The sequence below is a fragment of the Aotus nancymaae genome, unplaced genomic scaffold (genome assembly GCF_030222135.1).
Source record: "Aotus nancymaae isolate 86718 unplaced genomic scaffold, 86718_ANA_hifiasm-v0.15.2.pri h1tg000019l, whole genome shotgun sequence".
Classification (NCBI taxonomy): domain Eukaryota; kingdom Metazoa; phylum Chordata; class Mammalia; order Primates; family Aotidae; genus Aotus; species Aotus nancymaae.
Genome location: NW_026988431.1, coordinates 23,118,942 through 23,142,906, shown reverse-complemented (window position 1 = coordinate 23,142,906; position 23,965 = coordinate 23,118,942). Strand labels below are relative to the sequence as shown.

The following is a 23,965-nucleotide window of genomic DNA, read 5'->3' as shown; positions in this document are numbered from 1 at the left end:
ACTTCCAAGACTTATTTTTGCAAATAGTAGGACACAGTTTTTTCCAAATGTGGTTTACATTTTAATATTTCAAATATGAACAGTAAGAATTACTTTATTGGGGGTGAAATTGGTCACTGGGTACAAAAAAAATAGTTGTACCAGAATGAATAAGACCTACTATTTGATAGCACAACTATTATTAACTATACTATTATCTAGGGTTACTAGACTATAATAACAATGGTACATTTTAAAGTAACTAAAAGTTTAATTTGATTGTAACACAAAGGATCAATGCTTGAAGGGATGGATACTCCATTCTCTATGATGTGATTATTTCACACTGCATGCCTGAATCAAAACATCTCATGTACCCCATAAATATATACACCTACTATATATTCACAAAAATTAAAAAATTACCAAAAAAACTAAAAGTAAAAAAAGAATTACATTATTAATAAAATAAGACCTAAAAACATCCATTAATCACCACAAAAGATTTTCTACAATAATATTGATGATTCTGAACAAAGCAAAGATCCAAAAGTTGGAGTAATGTATTGGTAAAAGTATTGCAAAACAGTATCTGTGTTTACTAAGTATAAATAATAATTTTCTAAGAATAAAATAATCACATGAAGCTCAGAATTGCTTACATAGTTAGTCCTTGCACATGGGTTTGAACTGTGCCAGTATGCTTATGTGGATTTTTTCAAAACATGTATTTAAAAAAATTTTTGGAGACTCACAATTTGAAAAAAATTCAGATGAATCACACGGCCTACAAATATAAAAAATTAATGCATAAAATACATGTAGATACTAGTCTATGTGTTAATCAACGGTTTATATTATCGGTAGGGCTCACAGTAAACAGCTATTAGTAGTTAAGTTTGAGGGAGTAAAAAGTTATAAATGGATTTTCAACTGCACAGGGAGTTGGCACCATTGTTCAAGGGTCAACTATATAAGAGTACTTCATTATAATACTAGAACCAATCAGAAAATATATTTATCTATACATGTTCTCTTTAAAATCAGAAAGTATTTTCCAATTCTATCTGAAAATGTCTATTTCACTATTCTACCCTTATTCCTGAAATATATTTGCATCAGTTATAGAATTCTAGATTGGCAATTTTTCTTTTTTTTTTTTTTTTGAGACAAACTCTCCCTCTGTGTTATCCAGGCTGACCTGCAGCCTCACTGGGCTCAAGCAATCCTCCAGCCTCAGTCTCCTAAGTGACTGGCTGCACCATGGTCTGGGCTGGGACCAACAGCACACACAACCATGCTCGTCTAATTTTTTAAAAGTATTTGTAGAAGTGGGGTCTTGCAATGTTGTACAGGTTCATCTCAAACTCCTGGGCCCAAGCAATCCTCCCACCTCAGCATCCCAAAGTGCTGGGGTTACAGGCGTGAGCCACAGCATCCAGCCTAGATTGGCAAATTCTTTTCTAGCACATTGAGATATCACTCCACTTGCCTGGCTTCCACTTCTGCCCCTAAATAGTAAGCTATCATTGTAACTGCCTCAGCTCCTTTGAAGGTAATAATTTATTCTCTGGCAACTTTTAAGATATTTTCTTTGTTGTTGATGTTCTTCATTTTACTATGATGTCTCTAGATGCATATTTTCTTTAAGCTATTCTGCTGGCAATTCTCTCAGCTTCTCGAATTTGTTGTGGTGCTTTTTATTGGCTCTGAAACATTTTCAACTATTATCCATCAAATACTGTCTCCTCCTTTCCCATTATTTTTCTCTTCTGCTCTTGGAAAGAATGAAAGACATGTCACACTTTCTCATTTTATGTAATGTGTGTATGTGTTTATAAATATGTATCTCTTACCCTCTTTTTTTGCCTATTTCCTTCTCTGTGATACATTCTGGATAATTTATTCATTCATATATTCAGTTCATTGAGTATCTTTTTTTTTTTTTTTTTTTTTTGAGACGGAGTCTCACCCTTTCACCCAGGCTGGAATGGTGCAGTGGCACCATCTTGGCTCACTGCAACCTCCGCCTCCCGGTTTCTTGCAATTCTCCTGCCTCAGCCTCCAGAGTAGCTGGTACTACATGCACACACCGCCATGCCCAGCTAATTTTTTTGTATTTTAGTAGAGATGAGGTTTCACCATGTTGCCTAGGCTAGTCTCAAACTCCTGAGCTCAAGCCTGCCTCAGCCTCCCAAAGTGCTGGGATTACAGGCGTGAGCCACAGTACCTGGCTGAGTATCTCTTTCTTTAGTTGTATCCAATCTGCTGTTAACTACACCGAGTTTTTTCATTATAATTATTACCACATTTTTCACTTGTAGAGGTTTCATTGTTCAAGTCTTTTTCAAATACGTTGTTTCCTGTTCCCAGCAGATATTTTTCCATCGATAAATACAGTTGTTTCATAATCTGTGTCTGATATTTCTAAGATCCAAAATTTTTAAGGGTCTATTTTTGTATGTTGTTTCTGCTGCTTCTTACTCATGGTATTGTGCTTCCTTGTGTGTTTGGTTATAATTTATTGTGAACTAATTCCATGGAAAACTATTTGTGGGAATTCCCTGGAGCCTAAAATTAAAATGCATTCTGAAAGGATTTTCATTTCTTTCTGTGAAGCATCTAAAACCACTTTAATTCACAGCTTGAGGGGGTTTTTGGTACCAGGCAAAGTAAAATTTGAACTGCAAATCCAAGAGAAAGAGGGCCAGTTGTTCAGGAATGAAGATTTTTTTTTTTTTTTTTTTTTTTTTAGGTCCAAGGCAACTTTTCTTGCAGCCTCCTGTGGCAAGAGCAAAGGAGGGGTTTTAATTCTGGTTCACCCATACTCTACAGGCATGGCTCTCTGGAGTATCAGTTTTATAGTAAAGGAATTTCCTAGTAGACTCCCCACCTTGGGCCAACCTGGGCTTCAATTTCTACATACTGTACCCAATGTAAAAGCTCCTCAGAATATGGCAAATGTCCTCAGAAGAAAAGCAGTCTTTAATATTCTGCTTGTCTCTCTGAATTCCTGCTTTCATATAGATTCAGTCCTGGTAATTTGTTTTTTAATTTTAGGCTCAGGGGTACATGTGGACATTATCATATACATAAACTGCATGTCACAGGGGTATGGTGTGCAGATTATTTTATCACCCAGGTAATAAACACAGTACCCAATAGGTACTTTTATGATCATCTCCCTCCTCCTCCCACCCTCAACTCTCAAGCAGGCCCCAGTGTCTGCTGTTCCTTCTTTGTGTTCATGTGTACTCAATGTTTAGTTCCCACTTATAAGTGAGAACATGCAGTATCTGGTTTTCTGTTCCTGCATTAGTTCACTTAAGATAATGGCTTCCAGTTTTACCCCTGTTGTTACAAAGGACATGATCACATTCTTTTTACGGCTGCATAGTATTCCATGGTGTGTATGTACCACATTTTCTTTATCCAGCCTACAGCTGATAGACATTTAAGTTGATTCCATGTTTTGAATAGTGCTATGATGAACATACATGTCCATGTGTCTTTATGATGGAAAAAATTATATTTTGGGGGGTATATAATCAATAATGGGGTTGCTGGGTCAAATGGTACTTTTATTAAGTTGAGAAATCACCACACTACTTTCCACAATGGCTAAACTAATTTACTTTCCCACCAGCAGTTTATAAGCATTCCTTATTCTCTGTAACCTCATCAGCATGTTATTTTTTATTTTTTAGTAACAGCCATTGCTGACTGATATGAGATGGTATCTCATTGTGGGTTTGATTTGCATTTCCCTAATGATTAATGATGTTGAGTATTTTTTCATATGCTTATGGCTGTATATGTATGTCTTCTTTTGAAAAGTGGACTGTTCATGTCCTTTGCTCAATTTTTAATGAAGTTTGTTTTTTGGTTGTTCAATAGCTTAAGTTCCTTACAGATTCTAGATATTATATCTTTGTTGGATAGATAGTTTACAAATATTTCCTCCCATTCTGTAGGTTGTCTACTCTGTTGACAACTTTTTTTGCCGCTACAACATGTTAGTTCTGAAAGAATAAACCTTTTTAATATATTTTATCCTGCTTTTCTAGTTGTTTTCAGAAAATTACTTTGTCCATGTAAACAAGCTGACCATATTACCCCATTTTCTATTTGAAAAGGTTTCATATTTTTATATTTTAATCATTAAAAGTTTCACTTTGTGGAACTATGCAACACTGACACAGCAAAGAATAATTTCTCTTTACTCAACTTGATTCCACCAATATTGTCTAGAATGGACTTTTACCAAATCTAACAGATCAATCCTATTATAAGGCTACTAATAGATAATAAGATTCTGAAATTAAGCCTTCAAATAGAAATATGCATAACTGCTATGGAATTTAGTGATCTACTGATTTTCCCCCCACTAGCGATACTTAAAAATGTACAAAAACGCTCAAGCCTGTAATCCCAGCACTTTGGGAGGCCGAGGCGGGTGGATCACGAGGTCAAGAGATCGAGACCATCCTGGTCAACATTGTGAAACCCCGTCTCTACTAATACAAAAAAATTAGCTGGGCATGGTGGCGCGTGCCTGTAATCCCAGCTACTCAGGAGGCTGAGGCAGGAGAACTGCCTGAACCCAGGAGGCGGAGGTTGCAGTGAGCCGAGATCACGCCATTGCACTCCAGCCTGGGTAACAAGAGCGAAACTCCGTCTCAAAAAAAAAAAAAAAAGTACAAAAACTACATATTTGAAACAACTAGAAGCTTAGCCAGAGTGGTGAAAAGATGACAAATAAAGGAGAACTGAGTTCAGTCTTGTTTCTCCCAAGAAACAGAGTCATAAGGAACAATAACAAAAGCAGAAATCACCAAAAAGGGGGAAACAACCCTAACATTTATTAAATTGTAATTATCCACAAATCTACATGAAAAATTATTTTTCTAGAAAAATATGAATTACTAAAATTGATCCAAGGAATTAGAGAAATGTTAACACATAAATAACCAAGAAAGAAGCTAAGAGAATAAACAAAGGACTATTCCACGAAAAGCATCAGGCCTATATAAATAGGTAAGTTGCTTCAATCACATGCTATTTAAACTGTTCCAGAGCACAGAGAAAGGATATTATTTTGATAAAACCAGTATAATATTGATTTAAAACCTCACAAAGAGAACACATAAATGGAAGTGCATGCCTGTTATGCTTATGAATGACTATGGCTCCAAACATCCAAAAGAAAGTACTAATGAGTGGAAATCCACACTATACTAGAATAGTAACATATAATAAATGTTTACTCCAAGAACATAAGAATATTTTGATAGTAGAAAAATCTGTTAATATAATTCATCATATTGGAAGGACAAAGGGTGGAAAATATAACTATGACAAGAGAAACTAAAAAAGGGATTTGATAACAGTCAACATCCATATCTTACAGAAAATCATGTTACATGTGATTAAAGTGCACACACATGCATACCCATACACCCTAACCAAAGTCAGCACAATGTTTAATAGAGCAATATTTGAAACATTACCACTAACATTTGGCTTCAAATAAGGAGGCTGGCTGCCATCACTATTAATTAAAATTATTCTGAAAGTGGTAGCCAAAGGAATTAGATAAGCCAACAAATTAAAAAGGTATAAATATTAGAAAGGAAGAGGGAACATTCACCAATGTTTGTAAGGTATTTTCTACCTTGAAAACCAAAGAGAATCAACTGAAAAGCTATCAAAAATCATGAAAGTAAAACATGTGAGACCAGCCAAAAAAAATTCAGGAAGAGAATAATGAGGGAAGTCTGGTCCCATCCAGATATTATAATGCACTAAGAGCTACAGGAACTTGTTACTGATGCATAAAGAGACAAACAGCTCAATGGAATAAACCCAAGATTCCAGAAGTAGATCCAAGAACATATGGGCATTCTGAATTTAATAAAGGTGATGCTTCAAATCTGTGGGGAAAAGGTAAGTTACTCAATAAATGATGCTGCAAAAGTTGTCGAGCCATTTGAAAAAGAATAAATTTGGTTCTTTCTCTACACAGAAAAAAAAATTTTTCAAATGGGTCAAAGACTTATACATAAAAATATGAAGTCATGAAAATGTAGTATCAATCAAGTGTTAACAGTTTTATAATTTTGGAATAGAGAAAGTCTTTCCAACATTATCCCAAAACCAAAGCCATAAAGAAAAAGAGTAATATAAAAGAATATTTAAAAATGTAATAGTTCTTAGTAAAAATTTTAAGAATATATAGCAAATTTACAAACAACGTTGCGAATATTTCCAACACACAATAAGCAAAGAGTTAAAGATACAATATACAAATACCTCCTAAAAATCAGTAAGAAAAAAAGTGAACATCCCCAAAAATGAACAAAGAGCTTAAACAGGCATTAAGGAAAGAAAAATAAAAGCAATCTATCAGTTTTTGGCAACAGACTAACTAAAAACAATGATTTACAATACCCTCTGGTGGCAAGGTTCTAAACCAATTAGCTCTCTCCTGCACTAAAAGCTGAGGTATAAATTATCTTTCTATAAGGCAGTTCTGCAGTTAAGTATCAAAATTTCTATTACACATACCCTCTGATACAATAATCCCAACTACAGAAATACACTTAGGGTAATATCAGTGCTAGAGGATTTATTAAAGATGAATTTGGGGGAAAAAAAAAACCACAAAACTGATTAAGTTACATGCTCAAATAAAACTTAAAAATTAGAAATCCATCTGAATAATTACAGAAAGAGAGAACATTAAGTAAAATTGTTCAAGAAGAGTGAGAACAAAGGTCACTTTTTTTTTTTTTTGAGACGGAGTTTCGCTCGTTACCCAGGCTGGAGTGCAATGGCGCGATCTCACCTCACCGCAACCTCCGCCTCCTGGGTTCAGGCAATTCTCCTGCCTCAGCCTCCTGAGTAGCTGGGATTACAGGCACGTGCCACCATGCCCAGCTAATTTTTTGTATTTTTAGTAGAGATGGGGTTTCACCATGTTGACCAGGATGGTCTTGATCTTTTGACCTCGTGATCCACCTGCCTCGGTCTCCCAAAGTGCTAGGATTACGGAAAGGTCACTTTTTAAAACTATAGTTAATGTTGGCCAGCATGGTGGCTCACACCTGTAATCCCAGCACTTTGGGAGGCCAAGGCAGGCAGATCACCTGAGGTCCAGAGTTCAAGACCAGCCTGGACAACATGGTGAAACCCTGTCTCTACTAAAAATACAAAAAAATTAGCTGGGCGAAGTGGCAGGCACCTGTAATCCAAGCTACTCAGGAGGCTGAGGCAGGAGGATCTCTTGAACCCAAGAGGCAGAACCCTTGAACCCAAGAGGCAGAATCTGGTTGCAGTGAGCCAAGAACCAACTATTGCACTCCAGCCTGGGCGACAAGAATGAAACTCTGTCTCAAAAAAAAAAAAAAAAAAAAAAAAGCTGTACTTAATGTTATACTTTGATTGTTGAGAAGATGAAAAGTACAGACAGGAATTACTTCATTCCACAATTTTTGTAGTTTCATTTTTTTGTTTGTATTTTAGGTTTGTGTAGCATTAAGTACAGTCGCAAATTCTTTATCATTTTCTCCATCAAGAGATGGAGTTTAATTCTCTTCCTCTTGAATATGAGTCGACTCTTTGTCTTCCTAGTCAACAGAATACCACATTCCTAGTCAACAGAATACCACAGAAGTAGTGTTCTATCAGTTCCTAGCCTAGACTTTAAGAGGACTAGCTGTTTCTAGTTTTTGCCTCTTGAAATGCTTGTTCTTACAGCACTCCTTCTCAGAACCTACCAGTCGTGGTCAGGCCACAGGAAAAGGCTTCATTTAGTACCTCTGGTCAATAGCCCTAGTCGAGCTCCTGGATAGCAGCTAGCATCAACTGGCAACTATGTAAGTGAACCATTTGGAAGTAGATAATCTAAACCCCACTGAGCTGACACCAGATGAAACAAAGATACACTATCCACAATGAGTCCTACAAAAATCATAAAATCATGAGTAAATAAATATTACTGTTGTTTTAAGCAGCAAAGTTTTGAAGCCATTTGTCACACAGCAGTTAACAACTAGAACAGCCTCTTGTTTACTACAGTATTTTTAGCACATAGAACAGTAGTACCTGGTATGAGATATCTACTTTTAACAAGCACAACATCACAAGTATGAAAGTAAAGATACTATACATGGATACATGGCCCTGGCACTCACAGAGCAGACAAAAGCAGGGCACGGACTGAGTAAAAAGGTAATTACAATTCATAACAAATATAAGTAATACAGAAATATTATAGAGTATTTGGCCAAACAGAATGAGCACAACACAGACTTGGTAGTATAAAGAAGCTTCCTGGAACAGTGTGGCATTTAAGCTAAGACCTCACAAAAGTCAGTAAGATGAAGAAATAGAAAAACTACTCCATGCCCAAGGCAAGCAAAAACAGGAACAGAACCAAAATCAAAGAAATTCAGTACTCTTTAACCAAATCACGCAATACAAGAGAGGCAAAAGAGGGAGTCATGAAACTGGAAATAGGCAATGGAGAATATCGGGTTTTAAGCCACAGAATAAGAGAATCACGTGAGAGCTTAAAAAAGATTACCTACCTGGCTGCAGGGACACCAGTCAGAAGACCTTAGGGAAACAAAGACAAGAGATGATAGGGACCTAAACTAGAGAAGACATAGTAGGGATGAAGACACAATGGGTTCAAATCCACAGAGTATGAGTTTGATGCCTATACATGAGGATGTGGAGAATGGAGTAAAATGTGTCTGCTAGGTTTCTGGCTTGAAAAACTAGGGAGATGGTAATGCTGAGATTAAAAATTAAATTAAATTAAATTTTAAAAACACACACTTGTAAAGATTTTTTGTAAGAGAAGGTGGTAAATTCTGTTGTAGACATACTAAACTGAGTTTCCTGTGAGCCAGTAAGAAGTGGAGTTATCTGGTGTGCAATCAGTTACACAGATTTGAAACTTCTGGGAAAAAAATCAGGTTGGAGATCTAAGATAACAGACTCTTCAGGCCAGGCACACTGGTTCACACCTGTAATCCCAAAACTTTCGGAGGCTGAGGTGGGAGGATCACTTGAGGTCAGGAGTTTGAGACCAGCCTGGCCAACATGGGGAAACCCCATCTCTACTAAAAATGCAAAAATTAGTTGGGTACGGTGGTGCTAGCCTGTAGTCCCAGCTACTCAGGAGGCTGAGGCAGAAGAACCGCCTGAACCTACAAGGCAGAGATTGCAGTGAGTTAAGATCACAACACTGCACTCCAGTTTGGACAACACAGCGAGTCTCCATCTCAAAAAATTAAAAAACAAACAAACAAGAAAAGACTCTTCAGAAGTTTTTCTATCTTGGTGATACTACTCCCACACTATCTACTTTGTAACATTCAACCACTCAGTTACTATTCTATAATTTTCTGGTGGGGCACAGTGGTTCACACCTGTAATCCCAGCACTTTGGGAGGCCAAGGCAGGCAGATCACCTGAGTTCAAGACCAGCCTGACCAACATGGCAAAAGCCCATCTCTACTAAAAATACAAAAATTAGCCAGGCATGGTGGCATGCACCTAATAATCCCAGCTACTCAGGAGGCTGAGGCAGAAGAATTGGGAGGCTGCAATAAGATCACACCACTGCACTTCAGCCTGGGTGACACAGCAAGACTGTCTCAAATAAATACATAAATAAATAAAATTTTTAAATGTGTATATATAATTCTCTGACAGTTTGTCTTTATGAAGTATCTGTCTCTCATTTCATTAATGCTTCCATGCAGGTAGTTTCATGTTATAAGGAAACCCAACTTTAATCAATACTTTGCCACACCCTTTGCAAGGTAGAATACATGATTGCCACTGGTCAAGAAATTTTGTAGTAGTTTTATGACAAGATGGGGACATTAGGGGAACTGTTCAGGACTACTTCCCATACTGGTGGGAAGCATGTAGTACTCCTGATCAAAGTAGAAGGGAGGTAAGGAGTGATTTTCTCAAAGAAAGGAGACAAGGTATATCTGGAAAATAAACAGGAACCCAGAAAATCAGGAAGAGGGCAGAGTCAAAGGAGTCCAGAGATAATCATGAAGTAGAAAGGCGGCCGAGAAAGAAGAGTTCACATACTAGGTGCTTCCCCATTCCTACCTCTTCCACTCTATCCAACCTTCACTGCATCTAGGTCTATTCATCACTTCCCAGTGACTTCTATTAATCTCAGTTCTGACAAATACAAAATGTGGCTTGGGGAACTTTAAGTAGTCCATGGCAGGAACATAGCTGGATAAGACAACTCACTATGAGGATCTTATCAGAAGAAAATCATGAGACATGACACTGAAAATAAGCTATGTGATTTTGCATAGTCTGAGCTCTGTAGTCTGTCAGTTTTCTCTTTTAATTTACACTAAACCACAAAGAAAAAAATCTCAAGTTCTAAGGAAATAAAAGTGCAGAGTAATCACTTGGCAGGGGGGTGGAGCTAGACACCAATAATTACAAAGGAAGAGAGCTATGTATAATTACCAGGAATCTTTTGACATAAAAGTAGAATCACAAAACTTCTGAGCAAGGGTCTGTAGAGATCATTTGGTAGAGTGATTTTCCAGATATATCAAAACCCTTTTGAGAGCTGAGGAGATAAAACACACAGGTACCACATCAAAACATTCTATTTAAAGTCAATGAAATTAAGAAAAATCATTCTAGCACAACTTTCATAAGTGAAAATTAATCATGAAAAAACTCTTACAAAAAAATGGCTGGCTCCAGATGGGATGATTATGTACCTCAAAAATCTAAGAGAATTAGCTGAAAAGCCATTATAATAAATAAGACACTCAAAAAGTGACTGGTTACAAAATAAATATACAAAAGAAGTTAAAAACTCTTCTATTTACCAGCATAGTCAGGTTAAGAAAATATATACAGCATTAAAGAAAGAAAATGGGTTCCAGCCCGGGCAACCATGCAAGATCCTGTCCCCCACCAAAAAAAAGTAAAGATGGGCAGATCTTTTGACCTAGCAATTGCACTCACAACAATTTCTCCCAAATAATTAATGCATAGGTACAAAGGGATATTAGCTATAATAATGTTCAGTGTAGCACTATTTGTCATAAAAATCAAAAGAAATCAAAGTATCTAAGGATGAAGGATTACTTATGGTACATTCATACACTGTATTTTTAATACACTATATATAAACCTTTATAAATATTTTATATACCTGAATATATATGTGGAGGAGGGAGGGGAAGAGAGAGAAAAATCCCATTCATAAAAATAAAAAATAAAATACTGTGAGAGAATAGAAGACCAAATAATAAAGTTTCTGACATCCACAGAAAAAGAGATCATTCATTAAACAGTACTGAGGAAATTGGTTAATCAAAAGCTTAAAATTTTTTGAAACCTCTACCTCATACTATGCAACTAAACATGTTGTGGAATAACTGCAAAACCAAAAGTTGAAAATGAAAGTATGAAAATAGTTTAAAAAATAAAATTAATCACCATATAAACATAAGGTAGAAAAAGCCTATCTACACAAGACACCTAAAGGAAGAACAAGATTTAGCTACATAAAATGTTAAAACCTGTAAGAAGGCAAGAGAAGGGAAGTATAAGATCAAATCTGAATAAAGTTGTTTTAAAAAAAAAAAATGATAATCCCAATAACGGCAAGTAAACAGCCACTCACACGTCTCTGTCGTAGAGGGTAAATTGGCATAATCTTTTTGGTAGGCAATCTGGCCACATGTAACAAAACTGTTAAAGATGGGCAAGCCAGGCATGGTGGCTCACAAATATAATCCAAACACTTTGGGAGGCCAACGTGGAAGGATAGCTTGAGCCCTAGTGTTTGAGACCAACCTAGGCAACATAGGAAGACACTGTCTCTACCACAAAAATAAAATAAAATGTAATAAGCTGGGCATGGTGGCATGTGCCTGTGGTCCCAGCTACTCAGGAGGCTGAGGTGGGAGAATCACTTGAGCCCAGGAGCTCAAGGACACAGCGAGCCGTGATCGTGCCACTGCACTCAAGCTTGGGCAACAGAGCAAGACCTCATCTTAAAAAAAATTTAAAAAATGAAAAATCAAGATGAGCAGATCTTTTGACCACCCCCCTCAGCCAATTCCACCCACAATTTCTCCTAAATAAATAATGCATATGCACAGAGGGCTATTAGCTATAATAATGTTCAATTTGTCATAAGATTGAAAGAAATCTAAGTGTCTATGAATGGAAGACCATTCATGGTACATTCATACAATGAAATCGTATGGGGCCACTAAAAGTTATGTGGAAAACTAATGACATGAGTAATATCATAAAATATTCGGTGAAAAACAATGGCAAGCAACAAAATAGCTGGATCCATTTCAGTTTTTTTAAAAAGGTATATGAGGCTGCAATGAGGTATAATCATACCACTGCACTCCAGCCTGGGTGAGACCCTTGTCTCCAAAAAATAAAATTTAGTAAAATTTAAAAATGAAAATTAAAAAGGTAGATCTACAGGTATACACAAACACACACACACATACCAGAAGATAAAGAGATTTAAATTAACCCCAATCTTACAGAAATGAAGGTGGGTGAGGAGGCAATTTGACCCAAGCCTTCCTAAGTCACCCCATCTATTTATAAAAATGAGCACTCTTACCATAAGACTTTTGTTCCTCACGGAAGTAAAAGGAGCCTAGTTTAATGAATGCAGTAGACAAAGATGGAAATAGTGGCACCGCCTTTCCATCTCCTACCAACTCCACATCTCCAACATTGTTCCCCAAGCTCTACCAGGGATCCAAGGCAATCAATCCACTACCCATCCCAGGATGGCAAGAGATGTAATGTTAGCAACTCCTCTAGAACTTCTGCCAGGTAGCTGCTGGGACACCTCCAAAGTCTTAATATAAAGTCAAAACACTTCCTGGAGGCCGGGCATGAGGGCTCACACTTGTAATCCCAGCACGTCCAGAAGCTGAGGCGAGCAGATCACCTGAGGTTAGGAGTTTGAGACCAGCCTGGCTAACATGGAGAAACCCCATCTCTACTAAAAATACAAAAAAATTAGCCAGGTATGGTGGCGCGTGCCTACAGTCCTAGCTGCTTGTGAGGCTGACACAGGAGAATTGCTTGAACCCGGGAGCCGGAGGTTGCCAGTCGAGATCGTGCCATTGGACTCCAGCCTGGGTGACAGAGTGAGACTCTGTCTCCATTAAAAGAAACAAAACACTTCCCATCTGTTGTGGGAAACTCTAAAGGGCAACGTTGATTCTGCTCCCCACTTATCAGCATAGAATGCAAACCTCTGCAGCCAGTTCCTAAGATGTGTGCTCATTCCAACTCCATCAAGTCGGGGCTGTTTCTCTCTGATGTATCTTCCCCATGGTGCTCATGTCAGAAATAGGGGCTTACTTCTCAATGGTCTAGTTATTCTGAAGACTCACTAATTAGAAGTGGGAATCTAAGTACTTTTGGTTCAACCCTTTTTAACTTATTTAGGGACAAAAAGTTTAGTAACCCTAGAACATAAAACACTCCTGCTAACCAATGTTTGTTACTCAGCTTTCTAAATGAATACTTGCAATGCAAAGCTGTCGCTGATTTTGCCCTAAAGAGAACCTTAAGAAATTCCCAACAGGGCAGATATTTCTCGTTATTTGTTTTTCTAAAATTTTCACAATAGGCATTACTTTTTATAATGGGGGTGGGGGCTCTTTTTTCTAACGGCAGGCTAATTTAACATACTGTGCTTACTGGATCTAATACATGCACTCACAGCAGAATTTTTAGACATATATAGCCACAACTAGCCTTCCATAAAGTATCATAAAATTACATTCAATCCATCTTAAAAAGTCAGTCACTCTTCATGTAGCCTTCATGACTAGTAAAAAAGTAAAGGTAAACACTCTTGCATTCTCAAAAAACTATAATGTGTAATTATCTATTATGCCCATTTCAAAACTTTTAAGACTATATTGTTTCAAAAATTAAAAAACAAAAACCCAGTTAACATCTTTTCTAGGCAACTGAGTTAAGAAAAATAGTAAATCTGCAATTACGAAATATTTTCGTGGCATTAGCCACAGAAACCACATGCAGCACTGGACAAAGACCAAATGACATTATCTTTACATGTTTTTCATCCAAACTAATGGACATTCAGAAAAAAAAGTGACTAGGCTTCGTAAGACTACCCTTGAGAGATTTTAACCAATCCTTTCACACCACCACCAAAGACATCTTTTTTTCTACAGTCCTACTTCCCTGTTTTCAAAGATCTGAGCTGTGAAACTATATTTATTTGCATTTAATTCTCCAAAGGGATAAGAACATTACTATAACAATTCTGTATTTTCATCCAAAAAGTACAAACTGTTCTCTTGGCCCATACAGCCTTATCCCAAATAAATGTACAATCTCCAAAAATATAGTCAGTCTTGAAGTTATATAGGTATGATCTACCACACTGTAGATTATCCATAGAATATCTATTACTTACATGAGAGCATTAAGGGCTTTAAACACACACACACACAAACATACACACACACACTCTCTCTCTCTCTCTCAATACTCAAAACAATCCTGTGAGGTAGTTACTATTATTAGCCCCCTTTAAAAGATGAGAAAAGTGAGGCACTGTGAGACTAATCAGCTGACCAGCATGGCACTGTAACAGATATCATAATCATACAGAATCTGTAAAAGTACTAAAAGTATTATTAATGGCTGAAAATACTGATTAGAAGGCTTCCATAATTTGGATGTGCAACACATGCTTCCTTGGGTTAACCATAAGTAATGACTTGGCCATTCAGCTGTGAGGCCCAGAAAGCATGGCAGAGCTGGTATGGCCATGCACCCCACAACACAGCATCAGGGTAAGAAATGAAAAAGCCAGCAAGTGGGCATGCAGCAAGGGTTTCAACTCTATCCTAATATTCCAAAAGAACAAGAGAGAATTTAGGACAATCTTAACAGATAACCTCTGGGCCTCTTTTTATCCCTCAATATATAAAATGTTTAATGCTACTGAATCATTGCACAGAAATTATTTTTAAATGTTTACATAACATTTGTAGAATGATAAACATTTTCCTACACATTTCACAGGTTTTTGAGAAAGCATTTACACTGAGATTTGTTGTTACACCGCCATCCTTCCCAAACTCACCATTGTTCCAGTAACAGAGAATTGATGCTACTAAAAGCAACCCACAGGCCCTCCCTGACAACTGACCTCCCTCCCCTCTCCCAACTCTTCCAATGCTGACCATCCCACCACCCGGACCTCACATTTCTCAACTTCTGGTAAACACATTCTGCCATTCCAATGATCTACCATTGTTGAGAGAAATGTCTCAGGATCAGGTAGACTAGCACTACTTCTCATACTACTGCTGTTAAAGGACAAAACTTTCAGTGGTCTGAGACAAAAAGGGGGTCAAGAAAAAGGATTATTATGTTTAAATGAAACACAAGTTATTCAACTCAAAAGATCATCCTTTATTCTGGGGTTGTCCTTCTTACTTTTTCAGTGTTAACATGTGATAATGACCAATGCTTCATTTTTTTTTTTGTATTGTCCTAACTGGCCAAACGAAAAGTCAGAAACCCAGTCAATCCCTAAACCTAAAGGTTAGGGTAACAAATACTAAATTAATCTACCACGTATACATGTAGGGCGGAGGACAAGCCCAGGCAGGAAACGAAGGCACAAAAAACTTTCAGAGGAAGTAGATACTTTTACATTTAACAGTAAAGAAGAAACTTAGACTGGTCCAGTGAACAAGTGCAAGCAAAATAAAACTGCAAATTTCAGTATCTTACTCAGAAAAGATTACAAGCACTGAGGCAGATGACAAATTTGACTTTTAAAATGAAAGTAGGGGATGGGCATGGTGGCTCACACCTGTAATCCCAGCACTTTGGAAGGCCAATGCGGGTGGATCACAAGATCAGGAGTTCAAGACCAGCCTGGCCAAGATGGTGAAACCCCATCTCTACTAAAAACACAAAATTTAGCCAGGTGTGGTGGCAGGTGCCTGTAATCCCAGCTACTCAGGAGGCTGAGGGAGAGAATTGTTTGAACCTGGGAGGCAGAGGTTACAGTGAGCCGAGATAGCACCACTGCACTCCAAGCCTGGGCAACAGAGCAAGAGACTCTGTCTCAAAAAAAAAAAAAAAAAAAAAAAAAAAAAGAGAGGCTGGGAGCAGTCGGACGCGGGGGCTCATACCTGTAATTCCAGCACTTTGGGAGGCTGAGGCAGGCAGATCACTTGAGGACAGGAGTTTGAGACCACCCTGGCCAAAATGGTGAAACCCTGTCTCTACTAAAAATACAAAAAGTAGCCTGGCATGGTGGCAGCTGCTGTAATCCCAGCTCCTGGGGACGCTGAAGCAGCAGAATCGTTTGAACCCGGGAGGCAGAGGCTGCAGTGAGCCAAGATTGTGCCATTGCACTCCTGTCTAGACAAGAGCAAAACTCCTTTTCAAAAAAAAAAAAAGTAGACCGAGTGCAGTGGCTCACACCTGTAATCCCAGCACCTTGGGAGGCCAAGGCAGGCATATCGCTTGAGGTCAGGAGTTCCTGGCCAACATGGTGAAACTCCATCTCTACTTTTAAAAAAAAAAAAAAAAAGCACACACATACACACACACACACACACAATAAAATTAGTAGGGCGTGATGGCGGGAACCTGTAATCACAGCTACTCGGGAGGCGGAGTCAGAATTGTTTGAAACCACGAGGAACATGCGGCAGTGAGCCGAGATTGCACCACTGCACTCTAGCCTGAGAGACAGAGCTAGAGTCCGTCTCGAAAGAGTCAAGGTATGTAAAGCACTTAGAAAAGTGTCCAGCACTTAAAGTTCTTCTAAAGTACTGCCATAAATATTATTTAATAACATGAAAAAAACTAAGGACTGGAATGAAAATTACAAAAATTATGGTACTAAAAACTTCCACAAAGTTATTTAAAAGTACAACCTCTGCTCAGTCATCAGTTGGAGTATAAATAAAAAGAAAAAAATTAAAAGTACAACCATTTTTCTGTACATAAAGTATATTATGTGACACTTCTAAACTTTTTCATTTACATGAGAAAAAATAACATTAGGAAAAAATCGGAATCCAGTTAGAATATCCACTATAAGACTCAACTATTTGCACATTTGCTTCCAAGGCTAGGAATACACCACTCAACTGAGGCCGCATTTGAGTGACAGCACACACTCAGTAGTCCACCAATAAAAGAAACTTTCATCACAGCTGTAGCTTCAGAGACCAGGATTTCTCGCTTAAGTTGATAAAACCGAATAACGCATAGCTGAGCGAGTCTTTCTCCTAACACTACACCAAGCTTCTATTGGAAAATTCACAGACCAGGTGATGCAGCCACCATACAGCATACAGACACAGTATTTGCACTCTTCCTATCCCCTCCCCTAAGATCCAGGCTCAGCCTGCTCACTCTGAAAGCTTTCTCAGTTCACCCTGCCATTTGCCCCTCTCCCAAGCCACCTCTACAAGCAATGGTGATTAAAAGGAACATGTTCATTGATAAATACTTAACTTTATTTCTTTGCACACAAGTTATCTACTTCCTTGCTACTCAAGGATAGTTCTTGTCCAGCAACACGTAGGTTATTAGAAATGCACAGTATCATAATGCATCATAGACCTACTGAACCAGAAAATGCATTTTTAATAAGACCCCCAAGTGATTCCTACCCACATTAAGGTTTAAGTGATACTGTGATACTACACATAGCAGTAAAAATTAAAAATGCTCCACTTTACAAATGAATTCAGATATGGAATGAAAAGTACCAAGACAAAATCAGAAAAGCCCAAAGAGAAAAACCAATATATAAATGAATTTTCTTTGCCACTTGATAGCAAAGATTTTTCAACAATACCTATATTTATTGCTTCCTGCTTTAAGTATTTTGTGCAAGAGCACAACACTTAGAAAGTTTTAAAAAGTACAAAAGAATGGGTCTAGAAATTCCCTGCAATCTGGTCCAAACGTGTGAAACCTGCATGTTAAAATCTTAGGATTCTGTCCAATTCAGAGTTGACAAATGAACTCACCAGAAAGTTATTATTCACAAAAAAAATCTACAGGATGTTAACTTTAAACACATATTATAATTCCTGGAACTAAAACTAATAACTAGTATCGAACAAATTCTAGGTCACTTGTAGAATCGAATCCTGTATTGAAGGTGTGTGTCTGTTTTTCCAGGAAAAGTTGGGGTGGGGAGCTGGATTCGCCCTCCCTGCCAAGTTATGGTCTTATACTGAAAGACCTCACTTTCTTGCGTGTGAATAAACTTAAGTCGTACTAATTCCAGGTCACGGTTCCTCTCCTCAAAAGTGAAGTTAAGGCTTCTCTCTTCTAAAAACTATATTTTTTAAGGTTTGAGGATTCCAGGCCCGTTTCGCTTCCGGCCAGGGAAGGAAGCATGCTGCCCGGGGCCCAAATGAACAGGGAAATTTACCAAGTAGGAAGTTGAGCACTTAGTCCAGCCGCCAGGCTCTGCCCTCTTACTGCAGCTGGCCTTCCAGTCTACACGCCGACCTCCTGGGGCAGGGAAACCAGGCAGGGTACAAGCAGTCACCCCGCCCAGCTCGCTCGGGACCTGAGGGAACCACCCCTCTTGCCATCCACCCCCAACGCCGACTCCGAGTCACACAAACGGAGGGCGGTGCGGCAACCCGTCCGCGGTGGCGGCATTGGCCCCTCAGGCCTTCCCGTGAGGCAGCGGCGGCTGCGACAGCGGCGCGAGGGGAGGCGAAACCCGTCCTGAGGCTGAGCGGGAGGCCGGGGCGGGATCGACTGCATGTGGGGCTGCACTGGAGGAAGGCGGAGGCGTTCAGAGGGCTTGGGTTTTTTTACGATTATCATCATCATTATTTTGTTTTACCTGTGGCGCAGAAGGGCTCCCCAGCTCCTATTCCCTGAATCCTCCTCCTCCTCCCCTCCTCTTTCTCTCTCTCTCTCCCTCAGTCTGCCAGGCGCTCGCGGAACCCGCCGGGCCCGGCCCGACCTGAAAGAGAACAGGGCGGGAGGGGGTGGCGGCGGTGACCAGCGGCCACGTGACCACGCTCGCGCCGTCACAGCGACCGCCTCCTGCCGTGCGCCCTCCCCGCGCTCCACCTCTAATAACCCCGCAGCCTGCGCGCCTGGGAAGCTCGTGCGCAGGCGCCCGCCCGGGACCTTAAGTCTGCGCGGGAGCGCGATGCGCTCGCTCTCGGGTCCGGGTTTCTGGGGCCCGCGAGGCGCGAGAAGCGAGTAGGTGGGGAGTGAGCCGCGGGCAGAGCTCTCCTTGGCTGAGCCGGCAGGCTGCTGAGCGCAGGCGCGTGAAGGCTTTTACCCCTCCTTTCTCTCCCCTCATCCTACAGGCGCGCGGCTGGAGGCTGGGAACCAGCTCCTGGGTCTTTTAGTCAGAGGTTCATATCCACCAACTACCTTCCCAGGGTGGGACAGATAAGAAGGGGAGTAGAGGGTCCCAGAGATCCTTCTTGAGATCCTGGCTCTCCTGCCAAGGAATTTACGTTTCCTTGTCACATGTAAATGGCCTTCCATTCCACTTTGTTCTGTAGGTGAGTAGGCTTCTAACTCAGCTTATCTGTCACTTTCTCAGTGAAACTTACCCCTCTCTACTTTAGGGGAATTAATAGCACCTACTAGCTGAGTAGGCTTCTAACTCAGCTCATCTGTCACTTTCTCCGTGAAACTTACTCCTCTCTACATTAGGGTAATCAATAGCACCTACTAGCTAAGTAGGCTTCTAACTCAGCTCATCTGTCATTTTCTCAGTGAAACTTACCCCTCTCTACTTTAGGGGAATTAATAGCACCTACTAGCTGAGTAGGCTTCTAACTCAGCTCATCTGTCACTTTCTCCGCGAGACTTACCCCTCTCTACATTAGGGGAATCAATAGCACCTACTAGCTGAGTAGACTTCTAACTCAGCTCATCTGTCACTTTCTCCGCGAAACTTACCCCTCCCTACTTTAGGGGAGTCACTAGCACTTTCTGCAGACCTACCTTATAGTACAACCCATAGAAAGATAAAAGTTGGAAGTTATTTTTTACAAGCCCACAATACTAGACTGTGGTTCTATCTTTTCCTCATAACCTTGGACAGGGTCTTCAGCGTTTTGGTATCTCCCTAAAGGTCTGATGACTATCAGAACACAGGCAATGTCTAAAACTTTGCCTCATTGCCTTTGGCCTCTGCATAATAATGATTTAAGATCTCCTTTAACCCAAGCACATGGAATGCTGGTGTTTGTTTCCCCAATATGAAAGCCTTTAAATCATAACGCTAATTAAAATGGTAAATGCTTCACCTAGTAAAAGAGATTTATGGTATTTTATTAGCTTATCTTCATAAAGAGCTCCAACGAAAATTGATACTGTTTAGTCCAGAAAAAGGAAACCAAGTCAGAGAAAGGTCAGACTTCTGAAGGTTATCTAGCTTCAGAGAAAGGTGCCTGTGTGGGAGACATTTGTTTGTAGACAAACACCCCACTTCACAAAGGGATCCCTCTTTTTCTGTTGTCCCTCTTTCTGTTGCAGAAGCTGAACAGGTTAAGTTAGTGCCTGTGGCCAGATTTAATCAGGGCAAATAAATAAAATGTGAACACTCCCTAATTGGGAGTTCTGGCTAGACCAGTCATCATCACTGTTAGACTGGCGAATACTGAGATGATAGTCAAGAAATGAGACTAGCAACAAAATGACAGAAAATCCTGGGATGAATGTATATGAATAAATAGGATTAACAGTGGCTTCTGAGACACTAGGAAAATGACAACCCTCAAGATTTCATTCTCATATGTTTCCAAAGTTGATGGACTCTTTTCTGCATTTACCACTGTATACACCCACAGAGTGATCCCACCTGATAGTTTCAGCTACCACATAGGTTATGCTAATGGCATCCCATTCTAAATATTCAGCCCAAGATTCAGACCCTGTGGTAGACTGTTTTCTTGTGGCCCACAATTAACTATGCCTCCCAGTATTCATGCCCATGTATATAGTCCTCTCTTCTTGAGTCTGGGCCAGACCTGTCACGTGCCTTAAATAATCGAATATGGCAAAAATTACTCTCTGTCACTTCTAGGCCTAGGCCTTAAAAGGCTTTGCAGTGACAACTTTGAACTTTACCAGAGACTCATGGGAAACAAATAGTTAAGAAATCCCACCACCTTTTTGTGTTCTGAGAAACAGTTTACCACAAAGACCAATCCTTCTTCATATTACCTAAATGAGACTTTTTGTCTGCTTTCTCTGATAGAACTAGTAAAAGACCTGTGACAAGACCAAACACATACCTTTCCCTTTTTCCTGAACCTGTGGGGAAGGTCAGTCACCTTTCAACTTCCTATTTGTCTCATGAACTATTAGCTAGGATTAGAACTATTTTCCCCCCTTGAAATTAGGTAGAGATAAACATTTCCTAGCTGAGAATTCCTCTGATTACCAAAATAAACCCAGTTGTGATCATCTCATCTATAACTTGTCTATGCCTCCCTGTAAAAGTATAAGGCAGCCAGGCACAGTGGTGCACACCTGTACTCCCAGCTACTCAGGAGATTGAGGTGGGAAAATTGCTTGAGCTCAGGAGTTTGAGACCAGCCTAGACAACAGCAAAACCATGCTCTAAAATAATAATAAAAGTATAGGGCAAAACCACCCTGCTGAGACTCTGATCTTCAAATCTGGAGTATTCTCCCTAATGTAATTGCCTGAATCAAATCTATTTCCTCACTTGTTTGGTTTTTATCTTTGACAGCAGCTTTCATTCTTGCACTTTATGAGAAGAACCACATAAGAAATCCAACTATTCTGAAACTACCACACTGTGAAGAGTCTAGCCAAGCCACCTGGAGAGACCAAATAGAAGAAAACTAAGGCCCCTGGCCAACAGCCCCAGCTGTGCTCCTCCTGGACAGTCAGCACCAGCCTGCCATGCATGTGACTGAGACCATCTTGGAAGTGGATTTTCCAGCCCTACTCAAGCTGCTGCAGATGATACCACATGCAGCAGAGATGAGCTTTTCTCCCTAGTGCCCAAATAGCAGAATTGTGGGAAAATAAATAAAACAGTTGTTCTATTAAGGCACTAAGTTTGGCTGTAGTTTGTTAGATATCATTAAATAACCAGAATAGACCTATATATTTAGCTGCCTGCTAGAGATGTGTCCAAGTGGTCCCACAGGTACTTCAAACTCAATCTACTTCAGTTGAGTTTTTCAATTACCCTTCAAACCTGACCCTTTTCCTGTGTCCTTTACCCTCGACTGGTTGTGCATTTATCCCCCTAGTTCCCTAAGCAGAAAACCCAGGAGTGTCCCTTTACTCCTTATCCTGCAATATTCAGTCACCAAGTAATGGGCTTTCTTCTCCAGTCCCCCTAACATGTCTCACCTCAGATCCATGTCATCTCTGTCCTGAACTACTGAGGATTAATCAAGTTCTTCCACATTGCAAAGAAGAGTCACTCAGGCATCCAGACTACTTTAGAGGTTTATTGTCAGGCAAGAAGTAAGGAGATGTGGGAAAACACCCCAGTCATCTCCCATGACCTGCATCCTGATAGTTCCGAGACTGTGAGGCCCAGGTGGCATCATAAAGAGCCATAGCAATGACCCCATCCTTTAGGCTACAACAAAAGCTGTAAGGATCCAGCTTCTCTCAGGCTTCTCACATTCTTACTCCCCAAGAGACCATCTGAGGGACCTGTTAGTCCCCAGTCAATGCAGAGCACCCTGACAAGGCAGAAAGTGGCCAGCAAATCTAATCTGGAAAAAGAAACAAAAGTCATAAAGCTGATGATTAATAACTCCTTAAAATACAAACCTTGTATAAAAATTCATTTTGAGTTTTGTTACTTAGAATTTGAGTTTAAGGTAGAAAAATTAAATTCGAACTAACTTCAGCATTAGAAAAATAATTGTGATGCTTGGTTTTGCAGCAACTCATGTCCTGGTTGATTCTCTGCTTTGACATCAATGTGCATTCTCTGTCTTGGGACATGGCAGAAAATAATGCAAATGTTCTCAAAGTCTCTTGCCAAGGATTGGCTTTCTCCTAGGCCTCTGCCCATGTGGACACTCAGTCTGGGACTACTCTGGTCAGACCACCATCCACATTCCTTCTCCTGGCTCTTTTCTCCTCCACTCCATTCAACTCACCCAGGTAAACTGGCCATCATTAGATCCTGAAATTGCTATGGTGGCATAGACTGACATGATAATAAGATGTACAGCCTACGGTATGGGGTTGTCCAGTGGGAAGTGAAAGGGTTGTGGTAAGCATGGGCTGTGCGTGGGACTGGCATACTACCTTCTGCGTCATCCATGGAAATACCCAACTCAGATCTCCTGCTGCAAGAAGCATAGTTGACTTTCAACCTCAGCAGCTGCCCCACTGGATCCACTATCAAGTTCATGCTGAGGCCACACTTCTCCTGGGCTACTCCCACTCACTGATTGATTGCAGCAGGAGTATTGGTAAAGGCCAAAGGAGGATTCCCCTAACAGGCAGCTTTGGCTCAAGGATTCCCCAGTGGCATGACCAAAACTTCTTAGAACTGTGCCACAGTCTAAAGCTCTTAACAGCTCCTCTGTCCTTTCTCCTTAGCTTTCCCGAGTTACAGACCTGCACTGTGGACTGAAGGCTTCCCCTCTGCCCACACACATGCAGTCCAGCTCCTGCTTTTTCCCCTTTGTTGGTGTTCTCTCAATAAAGCTTTTGTACACCAAAAGCTTTGATGTAAATGAAAAGGAAGTCTCAAAATGGGGTTGTGTTTCAGTTCATTTTGTAAGTCCCATCTTGGTGTTTGCCTCTCAGAGGACCTGAACTGAAACACAACCCCATTCTAGGACTTCCCTTTTCCATTCTCAGACTATAGCTACAGGTCATAGTTATTAGTAATATCAAGACACCTGAA

The 23,965-nt window shown here is 39.9% G+C and overlaps 1 protein-coding gene and 1 long non-coding RNA gene across 2 annotated transcripts in view; one reads left to right on the top strand and one right to left on the bottom strand.

Moving 5' to 3' along the window:
* The window catches only part of TBC1D5 (TBC1 domain family member 5), a 561,805-nt gene extending 542,776 nt beyond the window's left edge, over window positions 1-19,029 (bottom strand). The window contains exon 1 of the mRNA XM_012466733.2: window positions 18,923-19,029. The gene's annotated coding sequence lies outside the window, so the exon portion shown is untranslated. The remainder of the gene's footprint in view (window positions 1-18,922) is intronic.
* A 411-nt stretch (window positions 19,030-19,440) lies between these two features.
* Window positions 19,441-22,132, top strand: LOC135275852 (uncharacterized). The gene is made up of 2 exons (XR_010343414.1): window positions 19,441-19,601; window positions 21,806-22,132. It is a non-coding gene; the product is annotated as an uncharacterized LOC135275852 (long non-coding RNA).
* Window positions 22,133-23,965: the final 1,833 nt, after the last annotated feature.